The sequence below is a fragment of the Gadus macrocephalus genome, chromosome 4 (assembly GCF_031168955.1).
Source record: "Gadus macrocephalus chromosome 4, ASM3116895v1".
NCBI lineage: Eukaryota > Metazoa > Chordata > Actinopteri > Gadiformes > Gadidae > Gadus > Gadus macrocephalus.
Window position 1 is genome coordinate 23,813,977 of NC_082385.1, and position 26,845 is coordinate 23,840,821.

The window sequence follows — 26,845 nt, forward strand, 5'->3', positions numbered from 1 at the left end:
CTGATTGCAGGCAAAGGTATAAGGCTGGGTCATTTGCGTGACCAAAACAAATTGAGTCTTTTCGTTCGGACTGAGTTAAACCAAGAATCTTCACATTCCTGGTTTCATGCATGGCCAATGGATACTGACCACTGTACTAATGAGGGGCTGTGGTGTTCTAGTATTTCTTATAGTGAGCAAGCACTATGAGTCCTGCAGGTGGAAATGTGTCTTGAGAGGATTTTGTGAGCCAAAGTGGGACTAAAAGCGAGCATTGGTGGTTCAGTGGTAGAATTCTCGCCTGCCACGCGGGAGGCCCGGGTTCGATTCCCGGCCAATGCAGTGCATAATTATTATGAATTCTTAAAACGCAACTTAAACACAGTGTGTGAATGGTCACATCTCACGGAACATCAAACTGAGCGGGCGAACCTAACTTAACAGATCGTCTGAAATAAATAGTTCTTGACGACAGTGATTTCACTTTTCGTAAGGTGACCTCAAAACTCCCTTCAGAAGTGGGACTCAAACCCACACTTCCAGACGAGACTGTGACCTGATCGCAGCACCTTAGACCGGCCATCCTGACACAAACTAAAAAGTGTCCCAGAGTGAATAGTGGGTGCAATTTCGTTAAACTTGTCAAGTTAACAATGGCCTCGTCTTGCCCACAGACACCTCATGCATCTCAAATAACGCCAGGTTGAATGTGTTCGGCACTGTGGGTAAAATTCCCACACTCCCCGACTGCGAATTGAACCCCGGTCTCCCGCGTGACAGGCGGGGATACTGACCACTATACTAACGAGGAACTCTGTGAATATACGTTCCTCAACACGTCCAAGAACTATGAAGACTACAGGTGGAAACGTGAGTCTGACCAATTCATTTTTGGGGGCACAACTTCTTGAGCTAACAAGCGTTGGTGTTTCATTGGTAGAATTACCTGTCATGCATGAAGCCCTGGTCTGCAACATTGGAAAGTATCTGGGCTGCATTGTAGTGCACCTGCTGCTGAATCTCTGGCTGATTGCAGGCAAAGGTATAAGGCTGGGTCATTTGCGTGACCAAAACAAATTGAGTCTTTTCGTTCGGACTGAGTTAAACCAAGAATCTTCACATTCCTGGTTTCATGCATGGCCAATGGATACTGACCACTGTACTAATGAGGGGCTGTGGTGTTCTAGTATTTCTTATAGTGAGCAAGCACTATGAGTCCTGCAGGTGGAAATGTGTCTTGAGAGGATTTTGTGAGCCAAAGTGGGACTAAAAGCGAGCATTGGTGGTTCAGTGGTAGAATTCTCGCCTGCCACGCGGGAGGCCCGGGTTCGATTCCCGGCCAATGCAGTGCATAATTATTATGAATTCTTAAAACGCAACTTAAACACAGTGTGTGAATGGTCACATCTCACGGAACATCAAACTGAGCGGGCGAACCTAACTTAACAGATCGTCTGAAATAAATAGTTCTTGACGACAGTGATTTCACTTTTCGTAAGGTGACCTCAAAACTCCCTTCAGAAGTGGGACTCAAACCCACACTTCCAGACGAGACTGTGACCTGATCGCAGCACCTTAGACCGGCCATCCTGACACAAACTAAAAAGTGTCCCAGAGTGAATAGTGGGTGCAATTTCGTTAAACTTGTCAAGTTATCAATGGCCTCGTCTTGCCCACAGACACCTCATGCATCTCAAATAACGCCAGGTTGAATGTGTTCGGCACTGTGGGTAAAATTCCCTTACTCCCCGACTGCGAATTGAACCCCGGTCACCAGCATGACAGGCGGGGATACTGACCACTATACTAACGAGGAACTCTGTGAATATACGTTCCTCAACACGTCCAAGAACTATGAAGACTACAGGTGGAAACGTGAGTCTGACCAATTCATTTCTGGGGGCACAACTTCTTGAGCTATCAAGCGTTGGTGTTTCATTGGTAGAATTACCTGTCATGCATGAAGCCCTGGTCTGCAACATTGGAAAGTATCTGGGCTGCATTGTAGTGCACCTGCTGCTGAATCTCTGGCTGATTGCAGGCAAAGGTATAAGGCTGGGTCATTTGCGTGACCAAAACAAATTGGCTCTTTTCGTTCGGACTGAGTTAAACCAAGAATCTTCACATTCCTGGTTTCATGCATGGCCAATGGATACTGACCACTGTACTAATGAGGGGCTGCGGTGTTCTAGTATTTCTTAAAGTGAGCAAGCACTATGAGTCCTGCAGGTGGAAATGTGTCTCGAGAAGATTTTGTGAGCCAAAGTGACACTAATAGCGAGCTTTGGTGGTTCGGTGGTAGAATTCTTGCCTGCCACGCGGGAGGACCGGGTTTGATTCCCGGCCAATGCAGTGCATAATTATTATGAATTCTTAAAACGCAACTTAAACACAGTGTGTGAATGGTCACATCTCATGGAACATCAAACTGAGCGGGCGAACCTAACTTAACAGATCGTCTGAAATAAATAGTTCTTGACGACAGTGATTTCACTTTTCGTAAGGTGACCTCAAAACTCCCTTCAGAAGTGGGACTCAAACCCACACTTCCAGACGAGACTGTGACCTGATCGCAGCACCTTAGACCGGCCATCCTGACACAAACTAAAAAGTGTCCCAGAGTGAATAGTGGGTGCAATTTCGTTAAACTTGTCAAGTTATCAATGGCCTCGTCTTGCCCACAGACACCTCATGCATCTCAAATAACGCCAGGTTGAATGTGTTCGGCACTGTGGGTAAAATTCCCTAACTCCCCGTCGGGGAATTGAACCCCGGTCTCCCGCGTGACAGGCGGGGATACTGACCACTATACTAACGAGGAACTCTGTGTATATACGTTCCTCAACACGTCCAAGAACTTTGAAGACTACAGGTGGAAACGTGAGTCTGACCAATTCATTTCTGGGGGCACATTTTCTTGAGCTAACAAGCGTTGGTGTTTCATTGGTAGAATTACCTGTCATGCATGAAGCCCTGGTCTGCAACATTGGAAAGTATCTGGGCTGCATTGTAGTGCACCTGCTGCTGAATCTCTGGCTGATTGCAGGCAAAGGTATAAGGCTGGGTCATTTGCGTGACCAAAACAAATTGAGTCTTTTCGTTCGGACTGAGTTAAACCAAGAATCTTCACATTCCTGGTTTCATGCATGGCCAATGGATACTGACCACTGTACTAATGAGGGGCTGTGGTGTTCTAGTATTTCTTATAGTGAGCAAGCACTATGAGTCCTGCAGGTGGAAATGTGTCTTGAGAGGATTTTGTGAGCCAAAGTGGGACTAAAAGCGAGCATTGGTGGTTCAGTGGTAGAATTCTCGCCTGCCACGCGGGAGGCCCGGGTTCGATTCCCGGCCAATGCAGTGCATAATTATTATGAATTCTTAAAACGCAACTTAAACACAGTGTGTGAATGGTCACATCTCACGGAACATCAAACTGAGCGGGCGAACCTAACTTAACAGATCGTCTGAAATAAATAGTTCTTGACGACAGTGATTTCACTTTTCGTAAGGTGACCTCAAAACTCCCTTCAGAAGTGGGACTCAAACCCACACTTCCAGACGAGACTGTGACCTGATCGCAGCACCTTAGACCGGCCATCCTGACACAAACTAAAAAGTGTCCCAGAGTGAATAGTGGGTGCAATTTCGTTAAACTTGTCAAGTTAACAATGGCCTCGTCTTGCCCACAGACACCTCATGCATCTCAAATAACGCCAGGTTGAATGTGTTCGGCACTGTGGGTAAAATTCCCACACTCCCCGACTGCGAATTGAACCCCGGTCTCCCGCGTGACAGGCGGGGATACTGACCACTATACTAACGAGGAACTCTGTGAATATACGTTCCTCAACACGTCCAAGAACTATGAAGACTACAGGTGGAAACGTGAGTCTGACCAATTCATTTTTGGGGGCACAACTTCTTGAGCTAACAAGCGTTGGTGTTTCATTGGTAGAATTACCTGTCATGCATGAAGCCCTGGTCTGCAACATTGGAAAGTATCTGGGCTGCATTGTAGTGCACCTGCTGCTGAATCTCTGGCTGATTGCAGGCAAAGGTATAAGGCTGGGTCATTTGCGTGACCAAAACAAATTGAGTCTTTTCGTTCGGACTGAGTTAAACCAAGAATCTTCACATTCCTGGTTTCATGCATGGCCAATGGATACTGACCACTGTACTAATGAGGGGCTGTGGTGTTCTAGTATTTCTTATAGTGAGCAAGCACTATGAGTCCTGCAGGTGGAAATGTGTCTTGAGAGGATTTTGTGAGCCAAAGTGGGACTAAAAGCGAGCATTGGTGGTTCAGTGGTAGAATTCTCGCCTGCCACGCGGGAGGCCCGGGTTCGATTCCCGGCCAATGCAGTGCATAATTATTATGAATTCTTAAAACGCAACTTAAACACAGTGTGTGAATGGTCACATCTCACGGAACATCAAACTGAGCGGGCGAACCTAACTTAACAGATCGTCTGAAATAAATAGTTCTTGACGACAGTGATTTCACTTTTCGTAAGGTGACCTCAAAACTCCCTTCAGAAGTGGGACTCAAACCCACACTTCCAGACGAGACTGTGACCTGATCGCAGCACCTTAGACCGGCCATCCTGACACAAACTAAAAAGTGTCCCAGAGTGAATAGTGGGTGCAATTTCGTTAAACTTGTCAAGTTATCAATGGCCTCGTCTTGCCCACAGACACCTCATGCATCTCAAATAACGCCAGGTTGAATGTGTTCGGCACTGTGGGTAAAATTCCCTTACTCCCCGACTGCGAATTGAACCCCGGTCTCCAGCATGACAGGCGGGGATACTGACCACTATACTAACGAGGAACTCTGTGAATATACGTTCCTCAACACGTCCAAGAACTATGAAGACTACAGGTGGAAACGTGAGTCTGACCAATTCATTTCTGGGGGCACAACTTCTTGAGCTATCAAGCGTTGGTGTTTCATTGGTAGAATTACCTGTCATGCATGAAGCCCTGGTCTGCAACATTGGAAAGTATCTGGGCTGCATTGTAGTGCACCTGCTGCTGAATCTCTGGCTGATTGCAGGCAAAGGTATAAGGCTGGGTCATTTGCGTGACCAAAACAAATTGGCTCTTTTCGTTCGGACTGAGTTAAACCAAGAATCTTCACATTCCTGGTTTCATGCATGGCCAATGGATACTGACCACTGTACTAATGAGGGGCTGCGGTGTTCTAGTATTTCTTAAAGTGAGCAAGCACTATGAGTCCTGCAGGTGGAAATGTGTCTCGAGAAGATTTTGTGAGCCAAAGTGACACTAATAGCGAGCTTTGGTGGTTCGGTGGTAGAATTCTTGCCTGCCACGCGGGAGGACCGGGTTTGATTCCCGGCCAATGCAGTGCATAATTATTATGAATTCTTAAAACGCAACTTAAACACAGTGTGTGAATGGTCACATCTCATGGAACATCAAACTGAGCGGGCGAACCTAACTTAACAGATCGTCTGAAATAAATAGTTCTTGACGACAGTGATTTCACTTTTCGTAAGGTGACCTCAAAACTCCCTTCAGAAGTGGGACTCAAACCCACACTTCCAGACGAGACTGTGACCTGATCGCAGCACCTTAGACCGGCCATCCTGACACAAACTAAAAAGTGTCCCAGAGTGAATAGTGGGTGCAATTTCGTTAAACTTGTCAAGTTATCAATGGCCTCGTCTTGCCCACAGACACCTCATGCATCTCAAATAACGCCAGGTTGAATGTGTTCGGCACTGTGGGTAAAATTCCCTAACTCCCCGTCGGGGAATTGAACCCCGGTCTCCCGCGTGACAGGCGGGGATACTGACCACTATACTAACGAGGAACTCTGTGTATATACGTTCCTCAACACGTCCAAGAACTTTGAAGACTACAGGTGGAAACGTGAGTCTGACCAATTCATTTCTGGGGGCACATTTTCTTGAGCTAACAAGCGTTGGTGTTTCATTGGTAGAATTACCTGTCATGCATGAAGCCCTGGTCTGCAACATTGGAAAGTATCTGGGCTGCATTGTAGTGCACCTGCTGCTGAATCTCTGGCTGATTGCAGGCAAAGGTATAAGGCTGGGTCATTTGCGTGACCAAAACAAATTGAGTCTTTTCGTTCGGACTGAGTTAAACCAAGAATCTTCACATTCCTGGTTTCATGCATGGCCAATGGATACTGACCACTGTACTAATGAGGGGCTGCGGTGTTCTAGTATTTCTTAAAGTGAGCAAGCACTATGAGTCCTGCAGGTGGAAATGTGTCTCGAGAAGATTTTGTGAGCCAAAGTGACACTAATAGCGAGCTTTGGTGGTTCGGTGGTAGAATTCTTGCCTGCCACGCGGGAGGACCGGGTTTGATTCACGGCCAATGCAGTGCATAATTATTATGAATTCTTAAAACGCAACTTAAACACAGTGTGTGAATGGTCACATCTCATGGAACATCAAACTGAGCGGGTGAACCTAACTTAACAGATCGTCTGAAATAAATAGTTCTTGACGACAGTGATTTCACTTTTCGTAAGGTGACCTCAAAACTCCCTTCAGAAGTGGGACTCAAACCCATACTTCCAGACGAGACTGTGACCTGATCGCAGCACCTTAGACCGGCCATCCTGACACAAACTAAAAAGTGTACCAGAGTGAACAGTGGGTTCAATTTCGTTAAACTTGTCAAGTTATCAATGGCCTCGTCTTGCCCACAGACACCTCAAATAACGCCAGGTTGAATGTGTTCGGCACTGTGGGTAAATACCCCTAACTCCCCATCGGGGAATTGAACCCCGGTCTCCCACGTGACAGGCGGGGATACTGACCACTATACTAACGAGGAACTCTGTGTATATATGTTCCTCAACACGTCCAAGAACTTTGAAGACTACAGGTGGAAACGTGAGTCTGACCAATTCATTTCTGGGGGCACATTTTCTTGAGCTAACAAGCGTTGGTGTTTCATTGGTAGAATTACCTGTCATGCATGAAGCCCTGGTCTGCAACATTGGAAATTTTCTGGGCTGCATTGTAGTGCACCTGCTGCTGAATCTCTGGCTGATTGCAGGCAAAGGTATAAGGCTGGGTCATTTGCGTGACCAAAATAAATTGGCTCTTTTCGTTCGGACTGAGTTAAACCAAGAATCTTCACATTCCTGGTTTCATGCATGGCCAATGGATACTGACCACTGTACTAATGAGGGGCTGTGGTGTTCTAGTATTTCTTAAAGTGAGCAAGCACTATGAGTCCTGCAGGTGGAAATGTGTCTTGAGAGGATTTTGTGAGCCAAAGTGGGACTAAAAGCGAGCATTGGTGGTTCAATGGTAGAATTCTCGCCTGCCTCGCGCGAGGCCCGGGTTCGATTCCCGGCCAATGCAGTGCATAATTATTATGAATTCTTAAAACGCAACTTAAACACAGTGTGTGAATGGTCACATCTCATGGAACATCAAACTGAGCGGGCGAACCTAACTTAACAGATCGTCTGAAATAAATAGTTCTTGACGACAGTGATTTCACTTTTCGTAAGGTGACCTCAAAACTCCCTTCAGAAGTGGGACTCAAACCCACACTTCCAGACGAGACTGTGACCTGATCGCAGCACCTTAGACCGGCCATCCTGACACAAACTAAAAAGTGTCCCAGAGTGAATAGTGGGTGCAATTTCGTTAAACTTGTCAAGTTATCAATGGCCTCGTCTTGCCCACAGACACCTCATGCATCTCAAATAACGCCAGGTTGAATGTGTTCGGCACTGTGGGTAAAATTCCCTAACTCCCCGTCGGGGAATTGAACCCCGGTCTCCCGCGTGACAGGCGGGGATACTGACCACTATACTAACGAGGAACTCTGTGTATATACGTTCCTCAACACGTCCAAGAACTTTGAAGACTACAGGTGGAAACGTGAGTCTGACCAATTCATTTCTGGGGGCACATTTTCTTGAGCTAACAAGCGTTGGTGTTTCATTGGTAGAATTACCTGTCATGCATGAAGCCCTGGTCTGCAACATTGGAAAGTATCTGGGCTGCATTGTAGTGCACCTGCTGCTGAATCTCTGGCTGATTGCAGGCAAAGGTATAAGGCTGGGTCATTTGCGTGACCAAAACAAATTGAGTCTTTTCGTTCGGACTGAGTTAAACCAAGAATCTTCACATTCCTGGTTTCATGCATGGCCAATGGATACTTACCACTGTACTAATGAGGGGCTGTGGTGTTCTAGTATTTCTTATAGTGAGCAAGCACTATGAGTCCTGCAGGTGGAAATGTGTCATGAGAGGATTTTGTGAGCCAAAGTGGGACTAAAAGCGAGCATTGGTGGTTCAGTGGTAGAATTCTCGCCTGCCACGCGGGAGGCCCGGGTTCGATTCCCGGCCAATGCAGTGCATAATTATTATGAATTCTTAAAACGCAACTTAAACACAGTGTGTGAATGGTCACATCTCATGGAACATCAAACTGAGCGGGCGAACCTAACTTAACAGATCGTCTGAAATAAATAGTTCTTGACGACAGTGATTTCACTTTTCGTAAGGTGACCTCAAAACTCCCTTCAGAAGTGGGACTCAAACCCACACTTCCAGACGAGACTGTGACCTGATCGCAGCACCTTAGACCGGCCATCCTGACACAAACTAAAAAGTGTCCCAGAGTGAATAGTGGGTGCAATTTCGTTAAACTTGTCAAGTTATCAATGGCCTCGTCTTGCCCACAGACACCTCATGCATCTCAAATAACGCCAGGTTGAATGTGTTCGGCACTGTGGGTAAAATTCCCTTACTCCCCGTCGGGGAATTGAACCCCGGTCTCCCGCGTGACAAGCGGGGATACTGACCACTATACTAACGAGGAACTCTGTGAATATACGTTCCTCAACACGTCCAAGAACTATGAAGACTACAGGTGGAAACGTGAGTCTGACCAATTCATTTCTGGGGGCACAACTTCTTGAGCTAACAAGCGTTGGTGTTTCATTGGTAGAATTACCTGTCATGCATGAAGCCCTGGTCTGCAACATTGGAAAGTATCTGGGCTGCATTGTAGTGCACCTGCTGCTGAATCTCTGGCTGATTGCAGGCAAAGGTATAAGGCTGGGTCATTTGCGTGACCAAAACAAATTGGCTCTTTTCGTTCGGACTGAGTTAAACCAAGAATCTTCACATTCCTGGTTTCATGCATGGCCAATGGATACTGACCACTGTACTAATGAGGGGCTGCGGTGTTCTAGTATTTCTTAAAGTGAGCAAGCACTATGAGTCCTGCAGGTGGAAATGTGTCTCGAGAAGATTTTGTGAGCCAAAGTGACACTAATAGCGAGCTTTGGTGGTTCGGTGGTAGAATTCTTGCCTGCCACGCGGGAGGACCGGGTTTGATTCACGGCCAATGCAGTGCATAATTATTATGAATTCTTAAAACGCAACTTAAACACAGTGTGTGAATGGTCACATCTCATGGAACATCAAACTGAGCGGGCGAACCTAACTTAACAGATCGTCTGAAATAAATAGTTCTTGACGACAGTGATTTCACTTTTCGTAAGGTGACCTCAAAACTCCCTTCAGAAGTGGGACTCAAACCCACACTTCCAGACGAGACTGTGACCTGATCGCAGCACCTTAGACCGGCCATCCTGACACAAACTAAAAAGTGTCCCAGAGTGAATAGTGGGTGCAATTTCGTTAAACTTTTCAAGTTATCAATGGCCTCGTCTTGCCCACAGACACCTCATGCATCTCAAATAACGCCAGGTTGAATGTGTTCGGCACTGTGGGTAAAATTCCCTAACTCCCCGTCGGGGAATTGAACCCCGGTCTCCCGCGTGACAAGCGGGGATACTGACCACTATACTAACGAGGAACTCTGTGTATATACGTTCCTCAACACGTCCAAGAACTTTGAAGACTACAGGTGGAAACGTGAGTCTGACCAATTCATTTCTGGGGGCACATTTTCTTGAGCTAACAAGCGTTGGTGTTTCATTGGTAGAATTACCTGTCATGCATGAAGCCCTGGTCTGCAACATTGGAAAGTATCTGGGCTGCATTGTAGTGCACCTGCTGCTGAATCTCTGGCTGATTGCAGGCAAAGGTATAAGGCTGGGTCATTTGCGTGACCAAAATAAATTGGCTCTTTTCGTTCGGACTGAGTTAAACCAAGAATCTTCACATTCCTGGTTTCATGCATGGCCAATGGATACTGACCACTGTACTAATGAGGGGCTGTGGTGTTCTAGTATTTCTTAAAGTGAGCAAGCACTATGAGTCCTGCAGGTGGAAATGTGTCTTGAGAGGATTTTGTGAGCCAAAGTGGGACTAAAAGCGTGCATTGGTGGTTCAATGGTAGAATTCTCGCCTGCCTCGCGCGAGGCCCGGGTTCGATTCCCGGCCAATGCAGTGCATAATTATTATGAATTCTTAAAACGCAACTTAAACACAGTGTGTGAATGGTCACATCTCATGGAACATCAAACTGAGCGGGCGAACCTAACTTAACAGATCGTCTGAAATAAATAGTTCTTGACGACAGTGATTTCACTTTTCGTAAGGTGACCTCAAAACTCCCTTCAGAAGTGGGACTCAAACCCACACTTCCAGACGAGACTGTGACCTGATCGCAGCACCTTAGACCGGCCATCCTGACACAAACTAAAAAGTGTCCCAGAGTGAATAGTGGGTGCAATTTCGTTAAACTTGTCAAGTTATCAATGGCCTCGTCTTGCCCACAGACACCTCATGCATCTCAAATAACGCCAGGTTGAATGTGTTCGGCACTGTGGGTAAAATTCCCTTACTCCCCGTCGGGGAATTGAACCCCGGTCTCCCGCGTGACAGGCGGGGATACTGACCACTATACTAACGAGGAACTCTGTGAATATACGTTCCTCAACACGTCCAAGAACTATGAAGACTACAGGTGGAAACGTGAGTCTGACCAATTCATTTCTGGGGGCACAACTTCTTGAGCTAACAAGCGTTGGTGTTTCATTGGTAGAATTACCTGTCATGCATGAAGCCCTGGTCTGCAACATTGGAAAGTATCTGGGCTGCATTGTAGTGCACCTGCTGCTGAATCTCTGGCTGATTGCAGGCAAAGGTATAAGGCTGGGTCATTTGCGTGACCAAAACAAATTGGCTCTTTTCGTTCGGACTGAGTTAAACCAAGAATCTTCACATTCCTGGTTTCATGCATGGCCAATGGATACTGACCACTGTACTAATGAGGGGCTGCGGTGTTCTAGTATTTCTTAAAGTGAGCAAGCACTATGAGTCCTGCAGGTGGAAATGTGTCTTGAGAGGATTTTGTGAGCCAAAGTGGGACTAAAAGCGAGAATTGGTGGTTCAGTGGTAGAATTCTCGCCTGCCACGCGGGAGGCCCGGGTTCGATTCCCGGCCAATGCAGTGCATAATTATTATGAATTCTTAAAACGCAACTTAAACACAGTGTGTGAATGGTCACATCTCATGGAACATCAAACTGAGCGGGCGAACCTAACTTAACAGATCGTCTGAAATAAATAGTTCTTGACGACAGTGATTTCACTTTTCGTAAGGTGACCTCAAAACTCCCTTCAGAAGTGGGACTCAAACCCACACTTCCAGACGAGACTGTGACCTGATCGCAGCACCTTAGACCGGCCATCCTGACACAAACTAAAAAGTGTCCCAGAGTGAATAGTGGGTGCAATTTCGTTAAACTTGTCAAGTTATCAATGGCCTCGTCTTGCCCACAGACACCTCATGCATCTCAAATAACGCCAGGTTGAATGTGTTCGGCACTGTGGGTAAAATTCCCTTACTCCCCGTCGGGGAATTGAACCCCGGTCTCCCGCGTGACAGGCGGGGATACTGACCACTATACTAACGAGGAACTCTGTGAATATACGTTCCTCAACACGTCCAAGAACTATGAAGACTACAGGTGGAAACGTGAGTCTGACCAATTCATTTCTGGGGGCACAACTTCTTGAGCTAACAAGCGTTGGTGTTTCATTGGTAGAATTACCTGTCATGCATGAAGCCCTGGTCTGCAACATTGGAAAGTATCTGGGCTGCATTGTAGTGCACCTGCTGCTGAATCTCTGGCTGATTGCAGGCAAAGGTATAAGGCTGGGTCATTTGCGTGACCAAAACAAATTGGCTCTTTTCGTTCGGACTGAGTTAAACCAAGAATCTTCACATTCCTGGTTTCATGCATGGCCAATGGATACTGACCACTGTACTAATGAGGGGCTGCGGTGTTCTAGTATTTCTTAAAGTGAGCAAGCACTATGAGTCCTGCAGGTGGAAATGTGTCTCGAGAAGATTTTGTGAGCCAAAGTGACACTAATAGCGAGCTTTGGTGGTTCGGTGGTAGAATTCTTGCCTGCCACGCGGGAGGACCGGGTTTGATTCACGGCCAATGCAGTGCATAATTATTATGAATTCTTAAAACGCAACTTAAACACAGTGTGTGAATGGTCACATCTCATGGAACATCAAACTGAGCGGGCGAACCTAACTTAACAGATCGTCTGAAATAAATAGTTCTTGACGACAGTGATTTCACTTTTCGTAAGGTGACCTCAAAACTCCCTTCAGAAGTGGGACTCAAACCCATACTTCCAGACGAGACTGTGACCTGATCGCAGCACCTTAGACCGGCCATCCTGACACAAACTAAAAAGTGTACCAGAGTGAACAGTGGGTTCAATTTCGTTAAACTTGTCAAGTTATCAATGGCCTCGTCTTGCCCACAGACACCTCAAATAACGCCAGGTTGAATGTGTTCGGCACTGTGGGTAAATACCCCTAACTCCCCATCGGGGAATTGAACCCCGGTCTCCCACGTGACAGGCGGGGATACTGACCACTATACTAACGAGGAACTCTGTGTATATACGTTCCTCAACACGTCCAAGAACTTTGAAGACTACAGGTGGAAACGTGAGTCTGACCAATTCATTTCTGGGGGCACATTTTCTTGAGCTAACAAGCGTTGGTGTTTCATTGGTAGAATTACCTGTCATGCATGAAGCCCTGGTCTGCAACATTGGAAAGTATCTGGGCTGCATTGTAGTGCACCTGCTGCTGAATCTCTGGCTGATTGCAGGCAAAGGTATAAGGCTGGGTCATTTGCGTGACCAAAACAAATTGAGTCTTTTCGTTCGGACTGAGTTAAACCAAGAATCTTCACATTCCTGGTTTCATGCATGGCCAATGGATACTGACCACTGTACTAATGAGGGGCTGTGGTGTTCTAGTATTTCTTATAGTGAGCAAGCACTATGAGTCCTGCAGGTGGAAATGTGTCTTGAGAGGATTTTGTGAGCCAAAGTGGGACTAAAAGCGAGCATTGGTGGTTCAGTGGTAGAATTCTCGCCTGCCACGCGGGAGGCCCGGGTTCGATTCCCGGCCAATGCAGTGCATAATTATTATGAATTCTTAAAACGCAACTTAAACACAGTGTGTGAATGGTCACATCTCATGGAACATCAAACTGAGCGGGCGAACCTAACTTAACAGATCGTCTGAAATAAATAGTTCTTGACGACAGTGATTTCACTTTTCGTAAGGTGACCTCAAAACTCCCTTCAGAAGTGGGACTCAAACCCACACTTCCAGACGAGACTGTGACCTGATTGCAGCACCTTAGACCGGCCATCCTGACACAAACTAAAAAGTGTCCCAGAGTGAATAGTGGGTGCAATTTCGTTAAACTTGTCAAGTTATCAATGGCCTCGTCTTGCCCACAGACACCTCATGCATCTCAAATAACGCCAGGTTGAATGTGTTCGGCACTGTGGGTAAAATTCCCTTACTCCCCGTCGGGGAATTGAACCCCGGTCTCCCGCGTGACAGGCGGGGATACTGACCACTATACTAACGAGGAACTCTGTGTATATACGTTCCTCAACACGTCCAAGAACTTTGAAGACTACAGGTGGAAACGTGAGTCTGACCAATTCATTTCTGGGGGCACATTTTCTTGAGCTAACAAGCGTTGGTGTTTCATTGGTAGAATTACCTGTCATGCATGAAGCCCTGGTCTGCAACATTGGAAAGTATCTGGGCTGCATTGTAGTGCACCTGCTGCTGAATCTCTGGCTGATTGCAGGCAAAGGTATAAGGCTGGGTCATTTGCGTGACCAAAACAAATTGAGTCTTTTCGTTCGGACTGAGTTAAACCAAGAATCTTCACATTCCTGGTTTCATGCATGGCCAATGGATACTGACCACTGTACTAATGAGGGGCTGTGGTGTTCTAGTATTTCTTATAGTGAGCAAGCACTATGAGTCCTGCAGGTGGAAATGTGTCTTGAGAGGATTTTGTGAGCCAAAGTGGGACTAAAAGCGAGCATTGGTGGTTCAGTGGTAGAATTCTCGCCTGCCACGCGGGAGGCCCGGGTTCGATTCCCGGCCAATGCAGTGTATAATTATTATGAATTCTTAAAACGCAACTTAAACACAGTGTGTGAATGGTCACATCTCATGGAACATCAAACTGAGCGGGCGAACCTAACTTAACAGATCGTCTGAAATAAATAGTTCTTGACGACAGTGATTTCACTTTTCGTAAGGTGACCTCAAAACTCCCTTCAGAAGTGGGACTCAAACCCACACTTCCAGACGAGACTGTGACCTGATCGCAGCACCTTAGACCGGCCATCCTGACACAAACTAAAAAGTGTCCCAGAGTGAATAGTGGGTGCAATTTCGTTAAACTTGTCAAGTTATCAATGGCCTCGTCTTGCCCACAGACACCTCATGCATCTCAAATAACGCCAGGTTGAATGTGTTCGGCACTGTGGGTAAAATTCCCTTACTCCCCGTCGGGGAATTGAACCCCGGTCTCCCGCGTGACAGGCGGGGATACTGAGCACTATACTAACGAGGAACTCTGTGAATATACGTTCCTCAACACGTCCAAGAACTATGAAGACTACAGGTGGAAACGTGAGTCTGACCAATTCATTTCTGGGGGCACAACTTCTTGAGCTAACAAGCGTTGGTGTTTCATTGGTAGAATTACCTGTCATGCATGAAGCCCTGGTCTGCAACATTGGAAAGTATCTGGGCTGCATTGTAGTGCACCTGCTGCTGAATCTCTGGCTGATTGCAGGCAAAGGTATAAGGCTGGGTCATTTGCGTGACCAAAACAAATTGGCTCTTTTCGTTCGGACTGAGTTAAACCAAGAATCTTCACATTCCTGGTTTCATGCATGGCCAATGGATACTGACCACTGTACTAATGAGGGGCTGTGGTGTTCTAGTATTTCTTAAAGTGAGCAAGCACTATGAGTCCTGCAGGTGGAAATGTGTCTTGAGAGGATTTTGTGAGCCAAAGTGGGACTAAAAGCGAGCATTGGTGGTTCAATGGTAGAATTCTCGCCTGCCTCGCGCGAGGCCCGGGTTCGATTCCCGGCCGATGCAGTGCATAATTATTATGAATTCTTAAAACGCAACTTAAACACAGTGTGTGAATGGTCACATCTCATGGAACATCAAACTGAGCGGGCGAACCTAACTTAACAGATCGTCTGAAATAAATAGTTCTTGACGACAGTGATTTCACTTTTCGTAAGGTGACCTCAAAACTCCCTTCAGAAGTGGGACTCAAACCCACACTTCCAGACGAGACTGTGACCTGATCGCAGCACCTTAGACCGGCCATCCTGACACAAACTAAAAAGTGTCCCAGAGTGAATAGTGGGTGCAATTTCGTTAAACTTGTCAAGTTATCAATGGCCTCGTCTTGCCCACAGACACCTCATGCATCTCAAATAACGCCAGGTTGAATGTGTTCGGCACTGTGGGTAAAATTCCCTTACTCCCCGTCGGGGAATTGAACCCCGGTCTCCCGCGTGACAAGCGGGGATACTGACCACTATACTAACGAGGAACTCTGTGAATATACGTTCCTCAACACGTCCAAGAACTATGAAGACTACAGGTGGAAACGTGAGTCTGACCAATTCATTTCTGGGGGCACAACTTCTTGAGCTAACAAGCGTTGGTGTTTCATTGGTAGAATTACCTGTCATGCATGAAGCCCTGGTCTGCAACATTGGAAAGTATCTGGGCTGCATTGTAGTGCACCTGCTGCTGAATCTCTGGCTGATTGCAGGCAAAGGTATAAGGCTGGGTCATTTGCGTGACCAAAACAAATTGGCTCTTTTCGTTCGGACTGAGTTAAACCAAGAATCTTCACATTCCTGGTTTCATGCATGGCCAATGGATACTGACCACTGTACTAATGAGGGGCTGCGGTGTTCTAGTATTTCTTAAAGTGAGCAAGCACTATGAGTCCTGCAGGTGGAAATGTGTCTCGAGAAGATTTTGTGAGCCAAAGTGACACTAATAGCGAGCTTTGGTGGTTCGGTGGTAGAATTCTTGCCTGCCACGCGGGAGGACCGGGTTTGATTCACGGCCAATGCAGTGCATAATTATTATGAATTCTTAAAACGCAACTTAAACACAGTGTGTGAATGGTCACATCTCATGGAACATCAAACTGAGCGGGCGAACCTAACTTAACAGATCGTCTGAAATAAATAGTTCTTGACGACAGTGATTTCACTTTTCGTAAGGTGACCTCAAAACTCCCTTCAGAAGTGGGACTCAAACCCATACTTCCAGACGAGACTGTGACCTGATCGCAGCACCTTAGACCGGCCATCCTGACACAAACTAAAAAGTGTACCAGAGTGAACAGTGGGTTCAATTTCGTTAAACTTGTCAAGTTATCAATGGCCTCGTCTTGCCCACAGACACCTCAAATAACGCCAGGTTGAATGTGTTCGGCACTGTGGGTAAATACCCCTAACTCCCCATCGGGGAATTGAACCCCGGTCTCCCACGTGACAGGCGGGGATACTGACCACTATACTAACGAGGAACTCTGTGTATATACGTTCCTCAACACGTCCAAGAACTTTGAAGACTACAGGTGGAAACGTGAGTCTGACCAATTCATTTCTGGGGGCACATTTTCTTGAGCTAACAAGCGTTGGTGTTTCATTGGTAGAATTACCTGTCATGCATGAAGCCCTGGTCTGCAACATTGGAAAGTATCTGGGCTGCATTGTAGTGCACCTGCTGCTGAATCTCTGGCTGATTGCAGGCAAAGGTATAAGGCTGGGTCATTTGCGTGACCAAAATAAATTGGCTCTTTTCGTTCGGACTGAGTTAAACCAAGAATCTTCACATTCCTGGTTTCATGCATGGCCAATGGATACTGACCACTGTACTAATGAGGGGCTGTGGTGTTCTAGTATTTCTTAAAGTGAGCAAGCACTATGAGTCCTGCAGGTGGAAATGTGTCTTGAGAGGATTTTGTGAGCCAAAGTGGGACTAAAAGCGTGCATTGGTGGTTCAATGGTAGAATTCTCGCCTGCCTCGCGCGAGGCCCGGGTTCGATTCCCGGCCAATGCAGTGCATAATTATTATGAATTCTTAAAACGCAACTTAAACACAGTGTGTGAATGGTCACATCTCATGGAACATCAAACTGAGCGGGCGAACCTAACTTAACAGATCGTCTGAAATAAATAGTTCTTGACGACAGTGATTTCACTTTTCGTAAGGTGACCTCAAAACTCCCTTCAGAAGTGGGACTCAAACCCACACTTCCAGACGAGACTGTGACCTGATCGCAGCACCTTAGACCGGCCATCCTGACACAAACTAAAAAGTGTCCCAGAGTGAATAGTGGGTGCAATTTCGTTAAACTTGTCAAGTTATCAATGGCCTCGTCTTGCCCACAGACACCTCATGCATCTCAAATAACGCCAGGTTGAATGTGTTCGGCACTGTGGGTAAAATTCCCTAACTCCCCGTCGGGGAATTGAACCCCGGTCTCCCGCGTGACAAGCGGGGATACTGACCACTATACTAACGAGGAACTCTGTGTATATACGTTCCTCAACACGTCCAAGAACTTTGAAGACTACAGGTGGAAACGTGAGTCTGACCAATTCATTTCTGGGGGCACATTTTCTTGAGCTAACAAGCGTTGGTGTTTCATTGGTAGAATTACCTGTCATGCATGAAGCCCTGGTCTGCAACATTGGAAAGTATCTGGGCTGCATTGTAGTGCACCTGCTGCTGAATCTCTGGCTGATTGCAGGCAAAGGTATAAGGCTGGGTCATTTGCGTGACCAAAATAAATTGGCTCTTTTCGTTCGGACTGAGTTAAACCAAGAATCTTCACATTCCTGGTTTCATGCATGGCCAATGGATACTGACCACTGTACTAATGAGGGGCTGTGGTGTTCTAGTATTTCTTAAAGTGAGCAAGCACTATGAGTCCTGCAGGTGGAAATGTGTCTTGAGAGGATTTTGTGAGCCAAAGTGGGACTAAAAGCGAGCATTGGTGGTTCAATGGTAGAATTCTCGCCTGCCTCGCGCGAGGCCCGGGTTCGATTCCCGGCCAATGCAGTGCATAATTATTATGAATTCTTAAAACGCAACTTAAACACAGTGTGTGAATGGTCACATCTCATGGAACATCAAACTGAGCGGGCGAACCTAACTTAACAGATCGTCTGAAATAAATAGTTCTTGACGACAGTGATTTCACTTTTCGTAAGGTGACCTCAAAACTCCCTTCAGAAGTGGGACTCAAACCCACACTTCCAGACGAGACTGTGACCTGATCGCAGCACCTTAGACCGGCCATCCTGACACAAACTAAAAAGTGTCCCAGAGTGAATAGTGGGTGCAATTTCGTTAAACTTGTCAAGTTATCAATGGCCTCGTCTTGCCCACAGACACCTCATGCATCTCAAATAACGCCAGGTTGAATGTGTTCGGCACTGTGGGTAAAATTCCCTTACTCCCCGTCGGGGAATTGAACCCCGGTCTCCCGCGTGACAGGCGGGGATACTGACCACTATACTAACGAGGAACTCTGTGAATATACGTTCCTCAACACGTCCAAGAACTATGAAGACTACAGGTGGAAACGTGAGTCTGACCAATTCATTTCTGGGGGCACAACTTCTTGAGCTAACAAGCGTTGGTGTTTCATTGGTAGAATTACCTGTCATGCATGAAGCCCTGGTCTGCAACATTGGAAAGTATCTGGGCTGCATTGTAGTGCACCTGCTGCTGAATCTCTGGCTGATTGCAGGCAAAGGTATAAGGCTGGGTCATTTGCGTGACCAAAACAAATTGGCTCTTTTCGTTCGGACTGAGTTAAACCAAGAATCTTCACATTCCTGGTTTCATGCATGGCCAATGGATACTGACCACTGTACTAATGAGGGGCTGCGGTGTTCTAGTATTTCTTAAAGTGAGCAAGCACTATGAGTCCTGCAGGTGGAAATGTGTCTCGAGAAGATTTTGTGAGCCAAAGTGACACTAATAGCGAGCTTTGGTGGTTCGGTGGTAGAATTCTTGCCTGCCACGCGGGAGGACCGGGTTTGATTCACGGCCAATGCAGTGCATAATTATTATGAATTCTTAAAACGCAACTTAAACACAGTGTGTGAATGGTCACATCTCATGGAACATCAAACTGAGCGGGCGAACCTAACTTAACAGATCGTCTGAAATAAATAGTTCTTGACGACAGTGATTTCACTTTTCGTAAGGTGACCTCAAAACTCCCTTCAGAAGTGGGACTCAAACCCATACTTCCAGACGAGACTGTGACCTGATCGCAGCACCTTAGACCGGCCATCCTGACACAAACTAAAAAGTGTACCAGAGTGAACAGTGGGTTCAATTTCGTTAAACTTGTCAAGTTATCAATGGCCTCGTCTTGCCCACAGACACCTCAAATAACGCCAGGTTGAATGTGTTCGGCACTGTGGGTAAATACCCCTAACTCCCCATCGGGGAATTGAACCCCGGTCTCCCACGTGACAGGCGGGGATACTGACCACTATACTAACGAGGAACTCTTTGTATATACGTTCCTCAACACGTCCAAGAACTTTGAAGACTACAGGTGGAAACGTGAGTCTGACCAATTCATTTCTGGGGGCACATTTTCTTGAGCTAACAAGCGTTGGTGTTTCATTGGTAGAATTACCTGTCATGCATGAAGCCCTGGTCTGCAACATTGGAAAGTATCTGGGCTGCATTGTAGTGCACCTGCTGCTGAATCTCTGGCTGATTGCAGGCAAAGGTATAAGGCTGGGTCATTTGCGTGACCAAAACAAATTGAGTCTTTTCGTTCGGACTGAGTTAAACCAAGAATCTTCACATTCCTGGTTTCATGCATGGCCAATGGATACTGACCACTGTACTAATGAGGGGCTGTGGTGTTCTAGTATTTCTTATAGTGAGCAAGCACTATGAGTCCTGCAGGTGGAAATGTGTCTTGAGAGGATTTTGTGAGCCAAAGTGGGACTAAAAGCGAGCATTGGTGGTTCAATGGTAGAATTCTCGCCTGCCTCGCGCGAGGCCCGGGTTCGATTCCCGGCCAATGCAGTGCATAATTATTATGAATTCTTAAAACGCAACTTAAACACAGTGTGTGAATGGTCACATCTCATGGAACATCAAACTGAGCGGGCGAACCTAACTTAACAGATCGTCTGAAATAAATAGTTCTTGACGACAGTGATTTCACTTTTCGTAAGGTGACCTCAAAACTCCCTTCAGAAGTGGGACTCAAACCCACACTTCCAGACGAGACTGTGACCTGATCGCAGCACCTTAGACCGGCCATCCTGACACAAACTAAAAAGTGTCCCAGAGTGAATAGTGGGTGCAATTTCGTTAAACTTGTCAAGTTATCAATGGCCTCGTCTTGCCCACAGACACCTCATGCATCTCAAATAACGCCAGGTTGAATGTGTTCGGCACTGTGGGTAAAATTCCCTAACTCCCCGTCGGGGAATTGAACCCCGGTCTCCCGCGTGACAGGCGGGGATACTGACCACTATACACTATCCTGACACAAACTAAAAAGTGTCCCAGAGTGAATAGTGGGTGCAATTTCGTTAAACTTGTCAAGTTATCAATGGCCTCGTCTTGCCCACAGACACCTCAAATAACGCCAGGTTGAATGTGTTCGGCACTGTGGGTAAATACCCCTAACTCCCCATCGGGGAATTGAACCCCGGTCTCCCACGTGACAGGCGGGGATACTGACCACTATACTAACGAGGAACTCTTTGTATATACGTTCCTCAACACGTCCAAGAACTTTGAAGACTACAGGTGGAAACGTGAGTCTGACCAATTCATTTCTGGGGGCACATTTTCTTGAGCTAACAAGCGTTGGTGTTTCATTGGTAGAATTACCTGTCATGCATGAAGCCCTGGTCTGCAACATTGGAAAGTATCTGGGCTGCATTGTAGTGCACCTGCTGCTGAATCTCTGGCTGATTGCAGGCAAAGGTATAAGGCTGGGTCATTTGCGTGACCAAAACAAATTGACTCTTTTCGTTCGGACTGAGTTAAACCAAGAATCTTCACATTCCTGGTTTCATGCATGGCCAATGGATACTGACCACTGTACTAATGAGGGGCTGTGGTGTTCTAGTATTTCTTATAGTGAGCAAGCACTATGAGTCCTGCAGGTGGAAATGTGTCTTGAGAGGATTTTGTGAGCCAAAGTGGGACTAAAAGCGAGCATTGGTGGTTCAATGGTAGAATTCTCGCCTGCCTCGCGCGAGGCCCGGGTTCGATTCCCGGCCAATGCAGTGCATAATTATTATGAATTCTTAAAACGCAACTTAAACACAGTGTGTGAATGGTCACATCTCATGGAACATCAAACTGAGCGGGCGAACCTAACTTAACAGATCGTCTGAAATAAATAGTTCTTGACGACAGTGATTTCACTTTTCGTAAGGTGACCTCAAAACTCCCTTCAGAAGTGGGACTCAAACCCACACTTCCAGACGAGACTGTGACCTGATCGCAGCACCTTAGACCGGCCATCCTGACACAAACTAAAAAGTGTCCCAGAGTGAATAGTGGGTGCAATTTCGTTAAACTTGTCAAGTTATCAATGGCCTCGTCTTGCCCACAGACACCTCATGCATCTCAAATAACGCCAGGTTGAATGTGTTCGGCACTGTGGGTAAAATTCCCTAACTCCCCGTCGGGGAATTGAACCCCGGTCTCCCGCGTGACAAGCGGGGATACTGACCACTATACTAACGAGGAACTCTGTGTATATACGTTCCTCAACACGTCCAAGAACTTTGAAGACTACAGGTGGAAACGTGAGTCTGACCAATTCATTTCTGGGGGCACATTTTCTTGAGCTAACAAGCGTTGGTGTTTCATTGGTAGAATTACCTGTCATGCATGAAGCCCTGGTCTGCAACATTGGAAAGTATCTGGGCTGCATTGTAGTGCACCTGCTGCTGAATCTCTGGCTGATTGCAGGCAAAGGTATAAGGCTGGGTCATTTGCGTGACCAAAATAAATTGGCTCTTTTCGTTCGGACTGAGTTAAACCAAGAATCTTCACATTCCTGGTTTCATGCATGGCCAATGGATACTGACCACTGTACTAATGAGGGGCTGTGGTGTTCTAGTATTTCTTAAAGTGAGCAAGCACTATGAGTCCTGCAGGTGGAAATGTGTCTTGAGAGGATTTTGTGAGCCAAAGTGGGACTAAAAGCGAGCATTGGTGGTTCAATGGTAGAATTCTCGCCTGCCTCGCGCGAGGCCCGGGTTCGATTCCCGGCCAATGCAGTGCATAATTATTATGAATTCTTAAAACGCAACTTAAACACAGTGTGTGAATGGTCACATCTCATGGAACATCAAACTGAGCGGGCGAACCTAACTTAACAGATCGTCTGAAATAAATAGTTCTTGACGACAGTGATTTCACTTTTCGTAAGGTGACCTCAAAACTCCCTTCAGAAGTGGGACTCAAACCCACACTTCCAGACGAGACTGTGACCTGATCGCAGCACCTTAGACCGGCCATCCTGACACAAACTAAAAAGTGTCCCAGAGTGAATAGTGGGTGCAATTTCGTTAAACTTGTCAAGTTATCAATGGCCTCGTCTTGCCCACAGACACCTCATGCATCTCAAATAACGCCAGGTTGAATGTGTTCGGCACTGTGGGTAAAATTCCCTTACTCCCCGTCGGGGAATTGAACCCCGGTCTCCCGCGTGACAGGCGGGGATACTGACCACTATACTAACGAGGAACTCTGTAAATAGACGTTCCTCAACACGTCCAAGAACTATGAAGACTACAGGTGGAAACGTGAGTCTGACCAATTCATTTCTGGGGGCACAACTTCTTGAGCTAACAAGCGTTGGTGTTTCATTGGTAGAATTACCTGTCATGCATGAAGCCCTGGTCTGCAACATTGGAAAGTATCTGGGCTGCATTGTAGTGCACCTGCTGCTGAATCTCTGGCTGATTGCAGGCAAAGGTATAAGGCTGGGTCATTTGCGTGACCAAAACAAATTGAGTCTTTTCGTTCGGACTGAGTTAAACCAAGAATCTTCACATTCCTGGTTTCATGCATGGCCAATGGATACTTACCACTGTACTAATGAGGGGCTGTGGTGTTCTAGTATTTCTTATAGTGAGCAAGCACTATGAGTCCTGCAGGTGGAAATGTGTCTTGAGAGGATTTTGTGAGCCAAAGTGGGACTAAAAGCGAGAATTGGTGGTTCAGTGGTAGAATTCTCGCCTGCCACGCGGGAGGCCCGGGTTCGATTCCCGGCCAATGCAGTGCATAATTATTATGAATTCTTAAAACGCAACTTAAACACAGTGTGTGAATGGTCACATCTCATGGAACATCAAACTGAGCGGGCGAACCTAACTTAACAGATCGTCTGAAATAAATAGTTCTTGACGACAGTGATTTCACTTTTCGTAAGGTGACCTCAAAACTCCCTTCAGAAGTGGGACTCAAACCCACACTTCCAGACGAGACTGTGACCTGATCGCAGCACCTTAGACCGGCCATCCTGACACAAACTAAAAAGTGTCCCAGAGTGAATAGTGGGTGCAATTTCGTTAAACTTGTCAAGTTATCAATGGCCTCGTCTTGCCCACAGACACCTCATGCATCTCAAATAACGCCAGGTTGAATGTGTTCGGCACTGTGGGTAAAATTCCCTTGCTCCCCGTCGGGGAATTGAACCCCGGTCTCCCGCGTGACAGGCGGGGATACTGACCACTATACTAACGAGGAACTCTGTGAATATACGTTCCTCAACACGTCCAAGAACTATGAAGACTACAGGTGGAAACGTGAGTCTGACCAATTCATTTCTGGGGGCACAACTTCTTGAGCTAACAAGCGTTGGTGTTTCATTGGTAGAATTACCTGTCATGCATGAAGCCCTGGTCTGCAACATTGGAAAGTATCTGGGCTGCATTGTAGTGCACCTGCTGCTGAATCTCTGGCTGATTGCAGGCAAAGGTATAAGGCTGGGTCATTTGCGTGACCAAAACAAATTGGCTCTTTTCGTTCGGACTGAGTTAAACCAAGAATCTTCACATTCCTGGTTTCATGCATGGCCAATGGATACTGACCACTGTACTAATGAGGGGCTGCGGTGTTCTAGTATTTCTTAAAGTGAGCAAGCACTATGAGTCCTGCAGGTGGAAATGTGTCTCGAGAAGATTTTGTGAGCCAAAGTGACACTAATAGCGAGCTTTGGTGGTTCGGTGGTAGAATTCTTGCCTGCCACGCGGGAGGACCGGGTTTGATTCACGGCCAATGCAGTGCATAATTATTATGAATTCTTAAAACGCAACTTAAACACAGTGTGTGAATGGTCACATCTCATGGAACATCAAACTGAGCGGGCGAACCTAACTTAACAGATCGTCTGAAATAAATAGTTCTTGACGACAGTGATTTCACTTTTCGTAAGGTGACCTCAAAACTCCCTTCAGAAGTGGGACTCAAACCCATACTTCCAGACGAGACTGTGACCTGATCGCAGCACCTTAGACCGGCCATCCTGACACAAACTAAAAAGTGTACCAGAGTGAACAGTGGGTTCAATTTCGTTAAACTTGTCAAGTTATCAATGGCCTCGTCTTGCCCACAGACACCTCAAATATCGCCAGGTTGAATGTGTTCGGCACTGTGGGTAAATACCCCTAACTCCCCATCGGGGAATTGAACCCCGGTCTCCCACGTGACAGGCGGGGATACTGACCACTATACTAACGAGGAACTCTGTGTATATACGTTCCTCAACACGTCCAAGAACTTTGAAGACTACAGGTGGAAACGTGAGTCTGACCAATTCATTTCTGGGGGCACATTTTCTTGAGCTAACAAGCGTTGGTGTTTCATTGGTAGAATTACCTGTCATGCATGAAGCCCTGGTCTGCAACATTGGAAAGTATCTGGGCTGCATTGTAGTGCACCTGCTGCTGAATCTCTGGCTGATTGCAGGCAAAGGTATAAGGCTGGGTCATTTGCGTGACCAAAACAAATTGAGTCTTTTCGTTCGGACTGAGTTAAACCAAGAATCTTCACATTCCTGGTTTCATGCATGGCCAATGGATACTGACCACTGTACTAATGAGGGGCTGTGGTGTTCTAGTATTTCTTATAGTGAGCAAGCACTATGAGTCCTGCAGGTGGAAATGTGTCTTGAGAGGATTTTGTGAGCCAAAGTGGGACTAAAAGCGAGCATTGGTGGTTCAGTGGTAGAATTCTCGCCTGCCACGCGGGAGGCCCGGGTTCGATTCCCGGCCAATGCAGTGCATAATTATTATGAATTCTTAAAACGCAACTTAAACACAGTGTGTGAATGGTCACATCTCATGGAACATCAAACTGAGCGGGCGAACCTAACTTAACAGATCGTCTGAAATAAATAGTTCTTGACGACAGTGATTTCACTTTTCGTAAGGTGACCTCAAAACTCCCTTCAGAAGTGGGACTCAAACCCACACTTCCAGACGAGACTGTGACCTGATCGCAGCACCTTAGACCGGCCATCCTGACACAAACTAAAAAGTGTCCCAGAGTGAATAGTGGGTGCAATTTCGTTAAACTTGTCAAGTTATCAATGGCCTCGTCTTGCCCACAGACACCTCATGCATCTCAAATAACGCCAGGTTGAATGTGTTCGGCACTGTGGGTAAAATTCCCTAACTCCCCGTCGGGGAATTGAACCCCGGTCTCCCGCGTGACAGGCGGGGATACTGACCACTATACTAACGAGGAACTCTGTGTATATACGTTCCTCAACACGTCCAAGAACTTTGAAGACTACAGGTGGAAACGTGAGTCTGACCAATTCATTTCTGGGGGCACATTTTCTTGAGCTAACAAGCGTTGGTGTTTCATTGGTAGAATTACCTGTCATGCATGAAGCCCTGGTCTGCAACATTGGAAAGTATCTGGGCTGCATTGTAGTGCACCTGCTGCTGAATCTCTGGCTGATTGCAGGCAAAGGTATAAGGCTGGGTCATTTGTGTGACCAAAATAAATTGGCTCTTTTCGTTCGGACTGAGTTAAACCAAGAATCTTCACATTCCTGGTTTCATGCATGGCCAATGGATACTGACCACTGTACTAATGAGGGGCTGTGGTGTTCTAGTATTTCTTAAAGTGAGCAAGCACTATGAGTCCTGCAGGTGGAAATGTGTCTTGAGAGGATTTTGTGAGCCAAAGTGGGACTAAAAGCGAGCATTGGTGGTTCAATGGTAGAATTCTCGCCTGCCTCGCGCGAGGCCCGGGTTCGATTCCCGGCCAATGCAGTGCATAATTATTATGAATTCTTAAAACGCAACTTAAACACAGTGTGTGAATGGTCACATCTCATGGAACATCAAACTGAGCGGGCGAACCTAACTTAACAGATCGTCTGAAATAAATAGTTCTTGACGACAGTGATTTCACTTTTCGTAAGGTGACCTCAAAACTCCCTTCAGAAGTGGGACTCAAACCCACACTTCCAGACAAGACTGCGACCTGATCGCAG

General features: G+C 46.5%; 18 non-coding genes across 18 annotated transcripts; 8 read left to right on the top strand and 10 right to left on the bottom strand.

Moving 5' to 3' along the window:
- The first annotated feature begins 250 nt into the window (after nucleotides 1–250).
- On the top strand, nucleotides 251–321 carry trnag-gcc (transfer RNA glycine (anticodon GCC)). Its single transcript has one exon. It is a non-coding gene; the product is annotated as a tRNA-Gly (tRNA).
- A 934-nt stretch (nucleotides 322–1,255) lies between these two features.
- trnag-gcc (transfer RNA glycine (anticodon GCC)) lies at nucleotides 1,256–1,326 on the top strand. The gene has a single exon. It is a non-coding gene; the product is annotated as a tRNA-Gly (tRNA).
- Nucleotides 1,327–2,728: 1,402 nt separating this feature from the next.
- trnad-guc (transfer RNA aspartic acid (anticodon GUC)) lies at nucleotides 2,729–2,800 on the bottom strand. The gene has a single exon. It is a non-coding gene; the product is annotated as a tRNA-Asp (tRNA).
- Nucleotides 2,801–3,265: 465 nt separating this feature from the next.
- Nucleotides 3,266–3,336, top strand: trnag-gcc (transfer RNA glycine (anticodon GCC)). Its single transcript has one exon. It is a non-coding gene; the product is annotated as a tRNA-Gly (tRNA).
- A 934-nt stretch (nucleotides 3,337–4,270) lies between these two features.
- trnag-gcc (transfer RNA glycine (anticodon GCC)) lies at nucleotides 4,271–4,341 on the top strand. The gene has a single exon. It is a non-coding gene; the product is annotated as a tRNA-Gly (tRNA).
- Nucleotides 4,342–5,743: 1,402 nt separating this feature from the next.
- On the bottom strand, nucleotides 5,744–5,815 carry trnad-guc (transfer RNA aspartic acid (anticodon GUC)). The gene has a single exon. It is a non-coding gene; the product is annotated as a tRNA-Asp (tRNA).
- Nucleotides 5,816–7,744: 1,929 nt separating this feature from the next.
- On the bottom strand, nucleotides 7,745–7,816 carry trnad-guc (transfer RNA aspartic acid (anticodon GUC)). Its single transcript has one exon. It is a non-coding gene; the product is annotated as a tRNA-Asp (tRNA).
- Nucleotides 7,817–8,281: 465 nt separating this feature from the next.
- On the top strand, nucleotides 8,282–8,352 carry trnag-gcc (transfer RNA glycine (anticodon GCC)). The gene has a single exon. It is a non-coding gene; the product is annotated as a tRNA-Gly (tRNA).
- A 2,407-nt stretch (nucleotides 8,353–10,759) lies between these two features.
- trnad-guc (transfer RNA aspartic acid (anticodon GUC)) lies at nucleotides 10,760–10,831 on the bottom strand. The gene has a single exon. It is a non-coding gene; the product is annotated as a tRNA-Asp (tRNA).
- Nucleotides 10,832–11,764: 933 nt separating this feature from the next.
- On the bottom strand, nucleotides 11,765–11,836 carry trnad-guc (transfer RNA aspartic acid (anticodon GUC)). Its single transcript has one exon. It is a non-coding gene; the product is annotated as a tRNA-Asp (tRNA).
- Nucleotides 11,837–13,297: 1,461 nt separating this feature from the next.
- On the top strand, nucleotides 13,298–13,368 carry trnag-gcc (transfer RNA glycine (anticodon GCC)). Its single transcript has one exon. It is a non-coding gene; the product is annotated as a tRNA-Gly (tRNA).
- A 397-nt stretch (nucleotides 13,369–13,765) lies between these two features.
- Nucleotides 13,766–13,837, bottom strand: trnad-guc (transfer RNA aspartic acid (anticodon GUC)). Its single transcript has one exon. It is a non-coding gene; the product is annotated as a tRNA-Asp (tRNA).
- A 465-nt stretch (nucleotides 13,838–14,302) lies between these two features.
- On the top strand, nucleotides 14,303–14,373 carry trnag-gcc (transfer RNA glycine (anticodon GCC)). The gene has a single exon. It is a non-coding gene; the product is annotated as a tRNA-Gly (tRNA).
- A 4,408-nt stretch (nucleotides 14,374–18,781) lies between these two features.
- Nucleotides 18,782–18,853, bottom strand: trnad-guc (transfer RNA aspartic acid (anticodon GUC)). The gene has a single exon. It is a non-coding gene; the product is annotated as a tRNA-Asp (tRNA).
- A 4,154-nt stretch (nucleotides 18,854–23,007) lies between these two features.
- On the bottom strand, nucleotides 23,008–23,079 carry trnad-guc (transfer RNA aspartic acid (anticodon GUC)). The gene has a single exon. It is a non-coding gene; the product is annotated as a tRNA-Asp (tRNA).
- A 933-nt stretch (nucleotides 23,080–24,012) lies between these two features.
- On the bottom strand, nucleotides 24,013–24,084 carry trnad-guc (transfer RNA aspartic acid (anticodon GUC)). Its single transcript has one exon. It is a non-coding gene; the product is annotated as a tRNA-Asp (tRNA).
- A 1,461-nt stretch (nucleotides 24,085–25,545) lies between these two features.
- trnag-gcc (transfer RNA glycine (anticodon GCC)) lies at nucleotides 25,546–25,616 on the top strand. The gene has a single exon. It is a non-coding gene; the product is annotated as a tRNA-Gly (tRNA).
- Nucleotides 25,617–26,013: 397 nt separating this feature from the next.
- On the bottom strand, nucleotides 26,014–26,085 carry trnad-guc (transfer RNA aspartic acid (anticodon GUC)). Its single transcript has one exon. It is a non-coding gene; the product is annotated as a tRNA-Asp (tRNA).
- Nucleotides 26,086–26,845: the final 760 nt, after the last annotated feature.